The sequence below is a fragment of the Scylla paramamosain genome, chromosome 2, assembly GCF_035594125.1.
Source record: "Scylla paramamosain isolate STU-SP2022 chromosome 2, ASM3559412v1, whole genome shotgun sequence".
In the NCBI taxonomy this organism is placed as follows: domain Eukaryota; kingdom Metazoa; phylum Arthropoda; class Malacostraca; order Decapoda; family Portunidae; genus Scylla; species Scylla paramamosain.
Window position 1 is genome coordinate 31739647 of NC_087152.1, and position 15342 is coordinate 31754988.

General features: G+C 39.4%; 1 long non-coding RNA gene across 1 annotated transcript; it reads right to left on the reverse strand.

Annotated features, from left to right (window-relative positions):
* Window positions 1–1106: 1106 nt before the first annotated feature.
* Window positions 1107–11074, reverse strand: LOC135113510 (uncharacterized). The gene is made up of 2 exons (XR_010274854.1): window positions 10927–11074; window positions 1107–4195 (listed from the first exon to the last, which is right to left on the reverse strand). It is a non-coding gene; the product is annotated as an uncharacterized LOC135113510 (long non-coding RNA).
* Between the last annotated feature and the right edge of the window lie 4268 nt (window positions 11075–15342).

The window sequence follows — 15342 nt, forward strand, 5'->3', positions numbered from 1 at the left end:
CTTCACATCTCATCTCTAGCTAAAACAGCTTCTATGAAGTTAGGTGTTCTGAGACATCTCCGCCAGTTTTTCTCACCCCCCCGGCTGCTAACTCTGTACAAGGGCTTTATCCGTCCATGTATGGAGTACGCTTCACATGTCTGAGGGGGTTCCACTCATACTGCTCTTCTAGACAGGGTGGAATCAAAAGCTTTTTGTCTCATCGATTCCTCTCCTCTAACTGACTGTCTTCAGCCTCTCGCTCACTGCTGCAATGTTGCATATCTAGCTGTCTTTTACTGCTATTTTCATGCTAACTGCTCTTCTGATCTTGCTAACTGCATGCCTCCCCTCCTTCCGCGGCCTCGCTGCACAAGACTTTCTTCTTTCTCTCACCCCTATTCTGTCCACCACTCTAACGCAAGAGTTAACCAGTATTCTCAATCATTCATCCCTTTCTCTGGTAAACTCTGGAACTCCCTGCCTGCTTCTGTATTTCCACCTTCCTATGACTTGAATTCCTTCAAGAGGGAGGTTTCAAGACACATTCATCAATTTTTGACCACTGCTTTGACCCTTTTATGGGACTGGCATTTCAGTGGGCATATTTTTTTATTGGATTTTTGTTGCCCTTGGCCAGTGTCCTTCCTACATAAAAAAAGACTAACTGGGAGGAAGCCACTGATGATAAAGACAAAGATCTGATAAAAGCAGTGATGCCATTTTGATCAAGATGAGTGAGTGATCAGGAGTGCCACAACCTCTAACAACAACTGCCACTGTGAGACTGACAGGGTGACCAGTAACAAATGTCAAATTTCCCAAAATTAACTCTGAAAAAAAAAATCCATGATCGGTCAGAAATTCCCAAGACTGAGAAACAAAAAATAATTAACATAAATTTGTTTGGAATAGGATGGAATCTTATCTTTCACTATTACTGCAGACATACACAACTAAGGGGTTCATCTTCTTCACCCTCAATGGCATCCTTCACAGTTGGATGCAGTATTGCCACCCTCTCCTCTCTGCCTTCCCGTTCTCATTCATCACACCTTAGGTATAGCACTGACCACCTTTCACATCTCTGATGGGTGATGTTAAGGATTGCCATTGATAACATAGTATTTACATCATCCATTTAATCTCCAAAGCAACTTCCACTGAATCCATCCTCCCCCCACAACTTCAGCAGTTCCTCTGCTGTAAGTGTCACCCTACTACCCATACTTCATAAGGACCATAACTCCATCCTCAATCAACCAGAGCAGAGGAACCTGGCAGCCCAATGCTCAGTTTGTTATTGCAATTTGAAGGTCTTGCTCATGACCTCTACAGACATGCTACATTACTACATCACACTGGTTAAAAAACCCTTAAGAAATAATCTTTTCCTGTCTACTTATTTTGCCATTCCCACAGGAATCCTTTCAATGAAATCTTTCACACCATGTATAGCTACCTTCCCAGCAGCTACAAACAAGACACCATAGTAATTAGCTTCAACCTTTATATATTTGAATATGATGCTATCCTTGGAAGCAGAGTGAACTTTTGTACAGTGGAACCTCAGTTACTGAATGTCTCCCTTTTCAAACAAGTAGATTTTTGAACAAAATTTTGAACTCATTAGTGCTTTAGTTGCAGTACCATAATTCTGTTCTAGAACAAAGTTACTTGATTTCAAATATTAAAAGACATAGCAAAAGCTGCCGTTTACTGCTAATTTATAATTTCTATAAATATTTACTTCATTTTTATATATTTAGAGGAGAGACACAGAGTGTAAGACAGTAATTCAATCCCTGAAATAAGGTAAATGTGATCCCGTTGATAAACCTTGATGTAAACAAACAGTTTTGGCACTCAGGAGTAATGCCGAGCCACCTGTGGCTCTCTCAGTGACCCCCAACACCATCACTACTGCACAACTGCATTTTTCCAGTAGCTTTTCCCAGCAGCAAGATGTCTGAGTGTTATGATCATCTTCATCTTGGTTGTAAGTGGGTTGCTCCTCTCTGTGTCCCTCTAAGGCTTTCCTTACTAGATCTGTGACAAAGAGAATACCTGCATGGTCTAAAAGTATCTTCTGATGAGTTCTGTGCCACTAAGTTCATTCAATACATCCTTTCTGGATTAATAATTTGTGAGCTGATGTTGTGAAGCAGCCATCTTGGCTGAGGGAGTGTCTGTCATAAGCTGCTAAGACAGGTAGACTGGTGTCTGGGAATGGATTAATCCATTTTACATTGATTCTTATGGGGAAAATAGTTTCAGTTTTTGAACATTTTGGATTTTGAATGGTATTCAGGAACTAATTAAGTTCTAGAACTGATGTTCCACTGTATCTTACTTAGTGCATAAAAACAACAATATTTCATCTATGTCTCTATCACTCATTCTTTCATACTTGAATTTGGACTCTCAATATTGTACTACAACATATTTTATGTCAAATACTGGATTAGATGACTTTATGGCATCAGTATGATATTTTCAACTAGGAAAATATTAAACTCTAGTCTTACTAAATGCTGTTTTGGATGTATGTATAGGTTTTACTGTGATTAGTGTGGATGGCAGTCTGCATCATGTTGTAACCACTATTAGGTATTGTTTAGAGTTCCTTATTTCCATCTCTCCTTCTTGACACTTCCTATAATGGGCAGATTTGCATCTGGTGATTTATGCTATTCACACACTTAACTCCTCATTATGTCCCACATTTGCTTCATCTCTTTTGAATACTGTAATCTCCCATCACTGGTGCTTTTTGTTAATGAAGAACAAGAAAGAGATGAAAGAATTTAGGACTTGAAATGCAAGAATTTAAAAGTAGTGTTTGAATGACAAGAAGTTAGGCATGTGAATGCATCTTATAGTAATGCAGTGGCTGTATACAAGCCAGATAGTATTTCAGTATCTCAAGTTTTCATGCTAAATTACACAATTTCAGGAATGTTTAAATACATAACCTTTTTGCAAGTATAAGTCCCTCTTTATGAAACTCTTCCTGGTAAGTACTGATGAATTTTTTGTAAAATCTTTGATACATTTTAAATTGTTTACTTGTTCATTAGCTTACTAACTAATCACTTATGAGTCACATCACCATTGAGCCAATCTGCAACAACTGTAGGTTAACAACTGTTCATTTCTTAATTTGATTCCTATGAAAAACTCAATTACCTCTTACTTATGATTGTTTTACCAAGGTTACTGAAATCCATGTTATAGCGGTAGGCAAGATGACAACAGCTGGGGTAATAGGAAGTTGATACTGTATGAGTTGCCTTACTCATGTTTTTTTTTCTCACAAGCATTAATCCCTTTGTTGTAGAACCCAAACAGTAATGGTTTATATTATCTTTGACTAAAAGGTTGAATCGTAACTTAGAATCATAATTTTCAATTACAATTCCTTAAATAATAAGTACCACACTGTGTTTCAATCTTTACTTTTGTATTTCTTTTGTCCTCCATGAGAAAAGCTCATGTGCTCTGAAAGGTCTTGCTTGTGAAAAAACCCTGTGCCACACTTAGTGCATTTGTATTTGAACGTTTGACGATGAACATTCCTCAGGTGTTTTGTGAGGTCCCCCTTCCACTTAAACTTGCCGCCACACTCTTCACACATAAATGCTCTCTTAGTATGGACCCTAAGGTGCTGAGTCAGGCTCTTTCTTGAATAGAACTCTTTTCCACAATGCTTACATTCGTAATCAGATACTCCATTATGCATATTTTTATGTGCTATTAAACTATTCTGGTGAAGGAGGCATTTCCCACATTCATCACAGTCATAAGTCTTGGTGGCAGAGGAGTGCAAGGTTGCTGTGTGTTGGTCCAGCTGGCTCACACTGAGGAACACTTCTTCACACTCCTCACAGCAAAACACAGTTGCTCCTCGGTGGGACAGCAGGTGCTGGATAAGCCTGCTGTTGCTGGTCACTACCTCCCCACATTCTTCGCACTCAAAAGTCCTGATCTGCTCCATCTTGACCTGTGTTTCCATACTATGCAGAGCACTATGGCTTCCCAACACTGTTCATGTGGTAGTCAGCAGACTATGGCTTTCTAACACTGCAAACACATTCCTTCACAAAACACACACTGTGCAGAAAACTCTTGCAGATTCATTGAAGGGTTACTGGTCTTGCAGCAACTGCTACTACTGAGACCACCTGTCTCCCTCCAGTCATCAAGTGTTTGCATGCTGCCATGAAAAGAGTAAAGTTAGGATGAAACTGCACTGAGAGAGGTCAGTCCTAGTCACTTTTCCATTACAGACTGATGCAAAGAAGCTTTGCATATCTAATGCCTTAAAATCCTAAATTATTTAACTTATGATTGCCATGAGTGGGAGAGGCTGGGGTGATCATACACAATTTGTTATCAATTGAGCAATGATGATTGCTATGGCAGGAAAGGAGCTTGGTCAGCCTTGAATCCCCTGAAACTACACTCCACAATTTGCCTAGTACCTAATGCAACAGAAGCATGGTCAGTCAGTGCCAGTGCCAGTAACAGAGTTTCTAAAAGTGCCAAAATTTGTGGCTCAAATGTCATGCAAAATGTTGAAGAAATATCTACATCCTTGCTTTTAATGTTTACATTGCTAAAACTTCCATGTACAAAGGAAGCAAATAGAGGGCTCAATTGATAATATCTATCCCTTGTTTTCATGTATTTTAGATCTGAATCACATCTGGATTTCAACATCAGATCTGGTATTCACCACTTATGTCTACTGACTTGACCAATGGCTTCCTGATGCACTAGGGAAAACTCTCATGCCTAGATTCCATGAGGTTTTGCAGCAAATCAAGCTAGCATTGCTTTACATATCACAATTTGAGAATGAATTACAGAAGCAAAGAGGTTATCCTTGTACTAGTCAGCTTCCTCTGATTCTTTTTTAATAAAGATTTCTAAGCAAATGTGAGTGTGACTGGAATTTGCTGTCTCTCTTATTCTGTATCTAGAGGTGTCCCTCAGTCAGTTGTAGCAACTTCCATTGTAAGCAAATCATCTACCTTGAAATGTACTCAGCAAATTTGTTATTTACTGATAATGATGAAATATCATGAACCAATCTGCCAATCCATTGCAAGTGATATCCTTTAGAGTTCTCACAAAGAGCCAGAGAAATCTTGACAAAAATGCAATATGAGGTCATGAGGTCTGAAAATGAAAATGTTGATAAATGTGCAGCACCAATAGTGCGAGACTACTCTAGGTCAGTGGTTCTTAACATTTCCTCCATATAATCCTTGTATCAATGAATGAAATTTCCTCCCAGATTTTACAAAGTAATGTTTTTTTTATTTTTTTTTTTTATTGAGTATAAATAGGCACTAGTAAGCTACCTGGCACTGCTTAGCTACTAGATCTTGAATATGTGGTTGAATGCATGCCAGGGAGTGCACAGTTTGTCCCCATCAATGTTCAGCTTTTTTCTGTATTTGGTCTTGACAGCAGCAAGCATGGGAAAGGCAGCTTCACAAAGATATGTGGATCTGAACATAGTTAGAATCTGAAGAGCCCAGTTTGAGATCAAAGGGTAAACAGGAAGGTACTTAACCTAGAATATCTCAAGATCCAGTTCTTGAGAATTTGCACTTTATTTGAAACATCAGCTACTTCACACTGAAAATTAATGAAAAGTTACAAATAACAAACCAAGCAAAATACATGTGTTCACCATTTATCAGTAAATTTATGGCTGGTTACTGTTTTTAAGTTAATATAACAACTGAGATAAAGCAAACCTCAACAGCCTTAACTAATTGAATGTGAGATTGTCAAAGATGTGTGTAGAAGACTTGGAGAGAAAGGGGTTCACTAGTCACCAACAAACAGTATGCATACAAGTATAGGGCAAGTTAAAAGATCTCTCTCCAATGAGATTTGAGGAATATGGATGAGGTCAGTAAGTACAAGAAATGGTGAACAGCCCTAAGACTACTTTAAGTAGTGAACAATAGAAAACTTAAATCATAAGGCACTACATTTCAATTTTATTTTTTTTACTTTTCCACTTACAGTACTTTTTCTAGAAAAGGTGGAATCAAAAGCATTTCATCTTATCAACTCCTCTCCTCTAACTGACTGTCTTCAACCTCTCTTTTATCACTACAATATTGCAATTTTGCTATTGTCTACCACAATTTTCACGTTAACTGCTCTTTTGACCTTGCTAACTGCATGCCTCCCCTCCTTCTGTAGCCTTGGTGCCTCGCAACACAAGACTTTCTACTTTCTCTCACCTCTCTAATGCAAGAGTTAACCATTATTCTCAGTCATTCATTCCTTTTTTGGTAAACACTGGAACTCCCTGCCTGCTTCTGCATATCTTCCTTCCTATGACTTGAACTCAACTCTTTTAAGAGGGAGGTTTCTTTTGAGACTAGCACCTCTATGGACCATTTTTTTTTTTTTTTGTTCTTTTTGCTGCCCTTGGTCAGTACTCTTCTTACAGAAAAAAAGTAACAAATATAATTCTGAGAACTTTGTGCTTTTTTTCAAAGGGATTGCACCCCCATTGAAAACTACTGACATCACCCAAGGGGGATGAGCTCCACAGATTAAGAACCACTGCTCTAGATATTTAATTTACTATGTACTTTGTATGATGTGTCAATCTGGTTTACAGGTGTATATGATAATTAAGATATAATAGTTAATTAAATCCTTAACCTACATAGTGCTGAACTCATATATATACAGTAAAATCCCTCTCATCCGGCATTCGAGTATCTGGCAGCTTCAAGTATCCGGCACATTTTTCCCTGAGCCTTAAAATCAATAAAAAATCAATGTGTACTCATAAAATCGATTAAAATTCTCGCGCGAGGCATACTTTGTCCCCTCGCCACCAGAGCGCACTGCTTCGCGCCACCCGTGGCCCACTGCACTGTGTTTACTAAGTGACTCAGTCCCGCGTGTGCACTGTTTATCGCCTGACGCCTTCATCATGCCTAAAGTTGTAGAAAAGAGGAAGCGTGTCGTGCTTACACTTAAGTAGAAGGTAGACATTTGTCGACGATTAGAGAGAGGTGAAAGCAGACAGCAACTAATGGCGGAATATGGTGTGGGCTCATCAACTATTTATGACATTAAATCCCAAACAAAAAAGTTGCGGGATTACATGAAAGCCACCGACATCCTATTCAAGTATCTGGCAACTTCTGGTATCCGGCATGTCGGCGGTCCCGTTGATGCTGGATAAGAGGGATTTTACTATATATATATATATATATATATATATATATATATATATATATATATATATATATATATATATATATATATATATATATATATATATATATGGGTTGACCGTAATCCATGTGTAGTGCTGAGCCCATACACATGCAGGCCGACAGTAATCTGTGTGTAGTGCTGAGCCTGTACATATATGGGCTGGCAGTAATCCACGTGTAATGCTGAGCCTGGACATATATGGGCTGACAGTAATCTGTGCATAGTGGTGAGCCTGTATATATATATATATATATATATATATATATATATATATATATATATATATATATATATATATATATATATATATATATATATATATATATATATATATATATATATATATATATATATGATTGATAGAAAAAGTTAATCAATTCCATACTTCTCATCAAAAGCCTGCAGCATTATATTAGAATACATCATCAGTATTATTAGTAAAGTAAATGAGAAGGAACTAGAATGGTTTAGTTTTATACCAAGCAAGAATAGGTTATCTTGTTTGTTACTTGTTATAAAATGTCATTATAATCAATATTATATTTCGTAAAATAAGTCAGAAGAAATTAGAAATATTGTTTTGTACCCTGTGGCATAATAAATATATAGGATATTTTGTATGTGTTATTGTAAAAGGTAGTTGCAATCAATATCATCAGTAAAGTAAGTCATCAGAAATTTTTGTAGTTTAGTTTCACATGATACAGCCAGATATATATATATATTATTTTGTTTGTTATTTTAAAAGTAAGTTATAATCAGCACTAGTAGTAAAGTAACACAGAAGAAAGTAGAATTGTTTAGTTTTATACACTGAAGCCTAACAAATACCATGTTTTGGTTGTTACCGTGAAACGAATACTATTGTATTATTCGAAGGTGAATATTGTGCTACTGGGATGGAACGGAATGACAAACTGAAGAGGTGTGTGAAGTGTAAATAGGCATTTCAAAAGTGACAATGATCAATGACTCATGGTGTGCTGCAGAGAGAGAGAGAGAGAGAGAGAGAGAGAGAGAGAGAGAGAGAGAGAGAGAGAGAGAGAGAGAGAGAGAGAGAGAGAGAGAGAGAGAGAGAGAGAGAGAGAGAGAGAGAGAGAGAGAGAGAGAGAGAGAGAGAGAGAGAGAGAGAGAGAGAGAGAGAGAGAGAGAGAGAGAGAGAGAGAGAGAGAGAGAGAGAGAGAGAGAGAGAGAGAGAGAGAGAGAGAGAGAGAGAGAGAGAGAGAGAGAGAGAGAGAGAGAGAGAGAGAGAGAGAGAGAGAGAGAGAGAGTGTGTGTGTGTGTGTGTGTGTGTGTGTGTGTGTGTGTGTGTGTGTGTGTGTGTGTGTGTGTGTGTGTGTGTGTGTGTGTGTGTGTGTGTGTGTGTGTGTGTGTGTGTGTGTGTGTGTGTGTGTGTGTGTGTGTGTGTGTGTGTGTGTGTGTGTGTGTGTGTGTGTGTGTGTGTGTGTGTGTGTGTGTGTGTGTGTGTGTGTGTGTTTTCGCTCCCTTCACTGACTCCCGACTTTAGTGACATGTGGTGGCTGGATTAGCTATGACAGGGATTCTCAACCTTTTGCAAGCTGGCCCCCCCTCCTCCCTGCAACATCCACTCAACCCCCTCCCTAACTATGCCACCATAGATAGATAGAAACTGATGGATAGATAGATAGATAGATAGATAGATAGATAGATAGCGCTTGGGTAGGCTATTATTGCATTGGCCCACACTATTATTATTGTTACTATTATCATTATTATTTTCTTCCCTTCTGTCCTGTGCTCGTCCCCCCTCCTTCCCTGGAGAGAGTCGTGCCCTCAAAGGGGGGCGTGCCTCCCAGGTTGAGAACCACTGAGCTATGATATACCAAACAATCACTGCTATACTTTCTAGAGATTACCATCTCTAAAATCAATATTGCTAAGATATGACACATTCAAACAAATCTATGTACCTGACCAGTGAGAAAGAAAAGCCTTATTAACTACCAATTTAAAATTCACTATTTTGCAGTTCTCAGATCAACTTTTTATTAGTAATGTTTTCAGATGAAATAAAATTGATTTAGCAAAAGAGAGAGAGAGAGAGAGAGAAAAAAAAAAAAAAAAAGGCTGGCTCTGGGGTGGGTCAGGAGTTATAAACAAGCTGGCACTATTGAGGTTAAACAATTCCATTAAACCTAAAAACTGCCTTACCATTTAAAAGGTCTCCATTATTTTTGCCACACATAAAAAGGTCAAAGCGGAGGACAAAGTGGGTGCTGTGATGGAAAAGGCCTTAAAAGCAGAAACACAAGAACAAAAGGCAGGTGTCCTTACAGTTTCTTCACAGGTATTCATACTTGAGACTGATGGATAAATTCGAAAACTCAATCCTCAAGATGTAATAATTCTTTCTACTACTGACATACCTTAGGGCAAACTCTACAAGACACTAACTAAACTCAAAGGCAACAAATCTGGACCAGACAAAATCCATCCAAGGATATTGAAGAAGTGATGGATGAAGTTCTTGATTCTATAGGCATTATTTAGTTAATTTCAAAAAGGGAAAACTCAAGATGGCTGGCAGTCCACATAAGTGAAAGCTTTATACAAGAAAAGATGGAGCCATTTGTAAGCTTGACCAGTGTGATACGCAAGATTATGAAATGTTTGATAAGAGAAGCAATAACAGATAAAGAAAATAACCTATCTAGTAGGAAACAGTTTGGAGTTTATCTCAAGTTCAACTGTGTTATAGTTGATTGAAGTACAGGACAGTTGCCCTGGTGATATAGATTCCAATAAACCTACAGACATGCTTCACTGAAATCTTGTTAAAGCCTTTGACAGTATAACTCATAAAAGCCTTCTTAAAAAGGGGCAAGTTGCAAGATCAAAGGCAACTATCCTAGATGGATCAAAATCTTTATCTGCAGAAGACAGAAATATATTGTGAGTCATATCACCAATGAGGTACCACAAAGATTTGTGTTAGGGCACCCATCATTAGTCTTATTCATAAATGACCCAGATATTGTAAGGATGATAGCAAAATCTACTTCTATGCCAGTGATACAAAAATCTTTTTGGAAATAGAGAACAAGGAAAACTACAACAAATAAAAAAGAACATAGCCTAGAGGTGCTGACAGATGATGAACAAGTTTTCTTATCACAGAGGTGAAAAATCAACAACACAAACAAGATCGTTAGGGTGGAAACAGCTGAAATAGCCTATGCTAGTCAGATATATGGACCACATCTAGCACCTTAGGATGTTTGAAGAAGTGCCACTAATATGGTACGATGCGAGAAGCGCTACCTTTTATGACTGATATTTAAATCCAGTGGAGATATGAATGACACCTTCAATATAAGATAGATTTGGTAAATGTGAGGAAGACAGTACGCACGGGCCATTCCAGCTGAAACAGTAGCACGAAACAACAGTAAAGAATATGCAAGAACAGAGCAAAACTGGACCTAAGGAGATATTCATTCCGACATTTGGGAACAAATAACTGGAGTGATTCACAGGAGAGGGTGGTGGGGCATGCATGATAAGGAAACGTAGCATGTCTGGACAAATTCTGGAATATCAGACGCTAAAAATCAAGTTGAAAAGAGGGATATCCATCGCCCGCAACCACTTATGGTTTATCCGCAACCACTTACGGTTTATAAGTCTTTAAGTACATATATTACAATTGCAGTCCTTTACCCTGAGCAGCAGCGGACGACGATCAGTAATGACAACAGGGTACGTGCCCGATGTAAACAAACTGTATTTCATCGATATTCTTAAGGTTTGTATCTTAAGAGTTCCCTCCAATGTTTTTAAAGAAATTAAAATAAGAAATACATGTGAATTATATGTCATACCTCTTTTGCACGTAGATATTATGTGGGAGAATGTGGTACTCGTGGAAAGTAGAATGATGGGTGAGAAGAGTGAGAGGCGGGTGTCATCTTGCCGAGACCGACATAACATAAGAAATAGTTTCTATAAAGTTTTCAACTGACCCAGTGACAATTAAATCAGAAAAAAGCTGAATCAATGACAACTACCTAAACCAGCGACAATGAACCTGTGACATCAATGAAGCTACATGTTGCACTGCTACGATGACCATAATAGAAATAATGATAATAATGAGAATAATGATGATGATGATGATAATAATAATAATAATAATAATAATAATAATAATAATGATGATGATGATGATGATGATGATGATGATGATGATGATGATGATGATGATGATGATGATGATGATGATGATGATGATGATGATAATATAATTTATTAAAGAATGACATTTATATTAGAATGTAATAATGCGCAGTACCTACCAGAGTTAATACTGCGTACGAGAGACGATTGCACCAGTGAACATTATTTTGTATTAAGTAATTTGCCTGCTTACTCCTTCATGGTCGTCAGTCAGTGTCCCGCCTTCACTGCAGTCACTACTCTACAATATGTCTTTCCGGTTTGGGGAGCGAGGGCACCGAGCACCACCACCAGAAGAAGAATTAGAAAAAGAGAAGCATTACCACCACCATCAGAGGAAGAAGAAGCAGCAGCACCACCATCGAAAGAAGAAGCAGCAACACCACCACCATCGAAAGGAGAAGCAACACCACCATCATCATTATCAGGAGGAGCAGAGGAAGAAGATGCAACACCACCACCAACAGAAGAAGAAGAAGAAGAAGAAGAAGAAGAAGAAGAAGAAGAAGAAGAAGGAGAAGAAGAAGAAGAAGAAGGAGGAGGAGGAGGAGGAGAAGGAGAAGGAGAAGGAGACGAAGAATAAGATGGAGAAGGACACGAAGAAGAAAATGGAGAAGGAGACGAGGAAGAAGAAGAAGGAGAAGGTGAAGAAGAAGAAGAAGAAGAAGAAGAAGACAGCACCACTACCATCATCAGAGGAAAATGAGACAGCAACACCACCACCACCACCACCAGCGGAGGAAGAATCACCACCACCACCAGCAAAGGAAGCAGCAGCAGCAGATGATGATGAAGCAACATCAGACGAAGAAGATACAGCATCAGATTAACACATACGCCTTTGGTAAGAGTAAGATGCACTGGCCTGTCCCCAAAGAAAATCAGTAAAAAAAACTCTTCATAAATTTTTAATACTGAGTGAAGGATGTGCGTGAATTAATAGGTGGACGCAGAGTTGTGAGGTGGAAGAGTAGTGAGGGAGGTCGCAGTCACAGCACCGCGTCCAGTGCTAGTAAGGCCTCGAGTAATTACCGGCAGGTGTCTATTGCTTCCTTCCTTCCATAATCCCTCTCCCACCGTCCTTTCTTCACTTTCTTCCTTTTTGCTGATAAGTAAATCCCGTATGAAGAACAAGTGAATGCTTTAAGCTGCAGTTTTTTTTTTTTTTTTCCGATGGCAGCACCATCATCCCATTTTTTTTTCTTATGTAGGAGGAACACCGGCCAAGGGCAACAAAAATCTTCCCCTCCCCCCCCCCAAAAAAAAGCCCACTGAGATGCCGGTCTCCGAATAGGATCCGAAGCGGTACTAAAAAATTGAAGGATAAGTGTCTTGAAACCTTACTCTTGAAGGAATTCAAGTCATAGGAAGGTGGAAGTACATCAGCAGACAGGGAGTTCCAGAGTTTACCAGAGAAAGGGATGAATGATTGAGAATACTGGTTAACTCTTGCATTAGAGAGGTGGACAAAGTAGGGGTGAGAGAAAGAAGAAAATCTTCTGCAGCGAGGCTGCAGGAGGAGGGGATGCATGCAGTTAGCAAGATCAGAGGAGCAGTTACCATGAAAGTAGCGTAGAAGATAGCTAGAGATGCAACATTGCGGTGATGAGAAAGAGGCTGAAGACAGTCAGTTAGAGGAGAGGAGTTGATGAGACGAAAGGCTTTTGATTCCACCCTGTCTAAAAGAGCGTTATAAGTGGAACCCCCTTAGACATGTGAAGAATACTCCATACATGGACGGATAAGACCCTTGTACAGAGTTAGTAGCTGAGGGGGGTGCGGTTAGAAAAACAGTCGGAGACGTCTCAGAGCGCTAACTTCACAGAAGCTGTTTTAGCTGGAGATGAGATGTGAAGTTTCCAGTTTAGATGATAAGAAAAGGACAGACCGAAGATGTTCAGTGTAGAAGAAGGGGGACAGTTGAGTGTCATTCAAGAAGAGGAGATAGTTGTCTGGAAAGTTGTGTCGAGTTGACAGATGGAGGAATTGAGTTTTTGAGGCACTGAACAATATCAATTTTGCTCTGCCCCAATCAGAAATTTTAAAGAGATCAGAAGTCAGGCGTTCTGTGGCTTCCCTGCGAGAATTGTTAACTTCCTGAAGAGTTGGACGTCTGTGAAAAGACATGGAAAAGTGCAGGGTGGTATCATTAGCGCAGGAGTGGACAGGACAAGAAGTTTAGTTTAGAAGATCATTGATGAATAATAGGAAGAGAGTGGGTGACAGGACAGAACTCTGAGGAACACCACTGTTAATAGATTTAGGAGAAGAACAGTGACCGTCTACCACAGCAGCAATAGAACAGTCAGAAAGGAAGCTTGAGATGAAGTTACAGAGAAAAAGGTAGAAGCCGTAGAAGGTTAGTTTGGAAATGAAAGCTTTGTGCCAGACTCTATCAAAAGATTCTGATATGTCTATGGCAACAGCAAAAGTTGCACCAAAATCTCTAAAAGAGAATGACCAAGACTCAGTAAGGAAAGGCAGATCACCATTGGAGCGGCCTTGATGGAACACATACTGGCGATCAGACAGAGGGTTGTGAAAGTGACATGTTTAAGAATCTTTCTGTTGAGGATAGATTAAAAAAAAACTTGAGATAGGCAGGAAATTAAAGTAACAAGACAGTAGTTTGAAGGATTAGAACGGTTACCCTTTTTAGGAACAGGCTGAATGTAGGCAAACTTCCAGCAAAAAAGGAAAGGTAGATGTTGACAGACAGAGCTGAAAGAGTCTGACTAGGCAAGGTGCAAGCACGGAGGCGCAGTTTCGAAGAACAATGGGAGGGACTCCATCGGGTCCATAAGCCTTCTGAAGGTTTAGGCCAGTGGGGGCATGGAAAACATCAATGCGAAGAATATTAATAAGTAGCATGAAGTAGTCAGAGGGTGGAGGAGAGGCAGGAACAAACCCTGAATCGTCCAAGGAAGAGTTTTTTAGCAAAGGTTTGACCGAAGAATTCAGCTTCAGAGAGAGATGTGATAGCAGTGGTGCCATGTGGTTGAAATAAAGAAAGGAAAGAAGAAGAAGCAAAGTTATTGGAAATGTTATTGGCTAGATGCCAGAAGTCACGAGGGGAGTTAGATCTTGAAAGATCTTGAAAATTTCTATTTTGGCTAGTTGGCATGGTTCCGGGCAGAAATATAAAGTGTATGAGATTCTGGTGATGGAAGGCTCAAGTACCTTTTGTGGGCCACCTCTCATCATGTATAGCACGAGAACAGGCTGTGTTAAACGAATGTTTGGAAGGTTTAGGTCGAGAAAAGGAGTGAGGAATGTATACCTCCATGCCAGACACTATCACCTCTGTTATGTGCTCGGCACACAAAGAGGGATCTCTGACACGGAAGCAATAGTCATTCCAAGGAAAGTACCCTCTCAAGTCAACTAACAGAGGCAAAACACCAGAGGCACCTCCGCTTAGGGGGATCCTGAGGAAGGTTTAGAGCGATAGGACAAGATACATATATGAGATTGTGATCGGAGGAGTCTAACAGAGAAGAGAGGGTAACAACATAAGCAGGATAAGAGGTTAGGAAAAGGTAAAAAAATGTTGGGCGTATTTCCAAGACGGTCAGGAATACGAGTAGATCGTTGCACCAATTGCTCCAGGTCGTGTAGGATAGCAAAGCTGAAGGCTAGCTCACTAGGATGATCAGTGAAGAGAGAGGAAAGCCAAAGCTGGTGGTGAACATTGAAGTCTTCAAGAATGGAGATCTCTGCAAAGAATGTGCTCCACTTTGAAAGTTAAGCACTCAAAGAATTTCTCATAGTCAGAGGAGTTAGGTGAGAGGTATACAGCACAGATAAATTTAGTTTGAGAGTGACTGTAGTTGTAGCCAGATGGTGGAAAACTTGGAAGATTCAAGAGTGTGGGTACAAGAGCAGGTTAAGTCGTTGCGC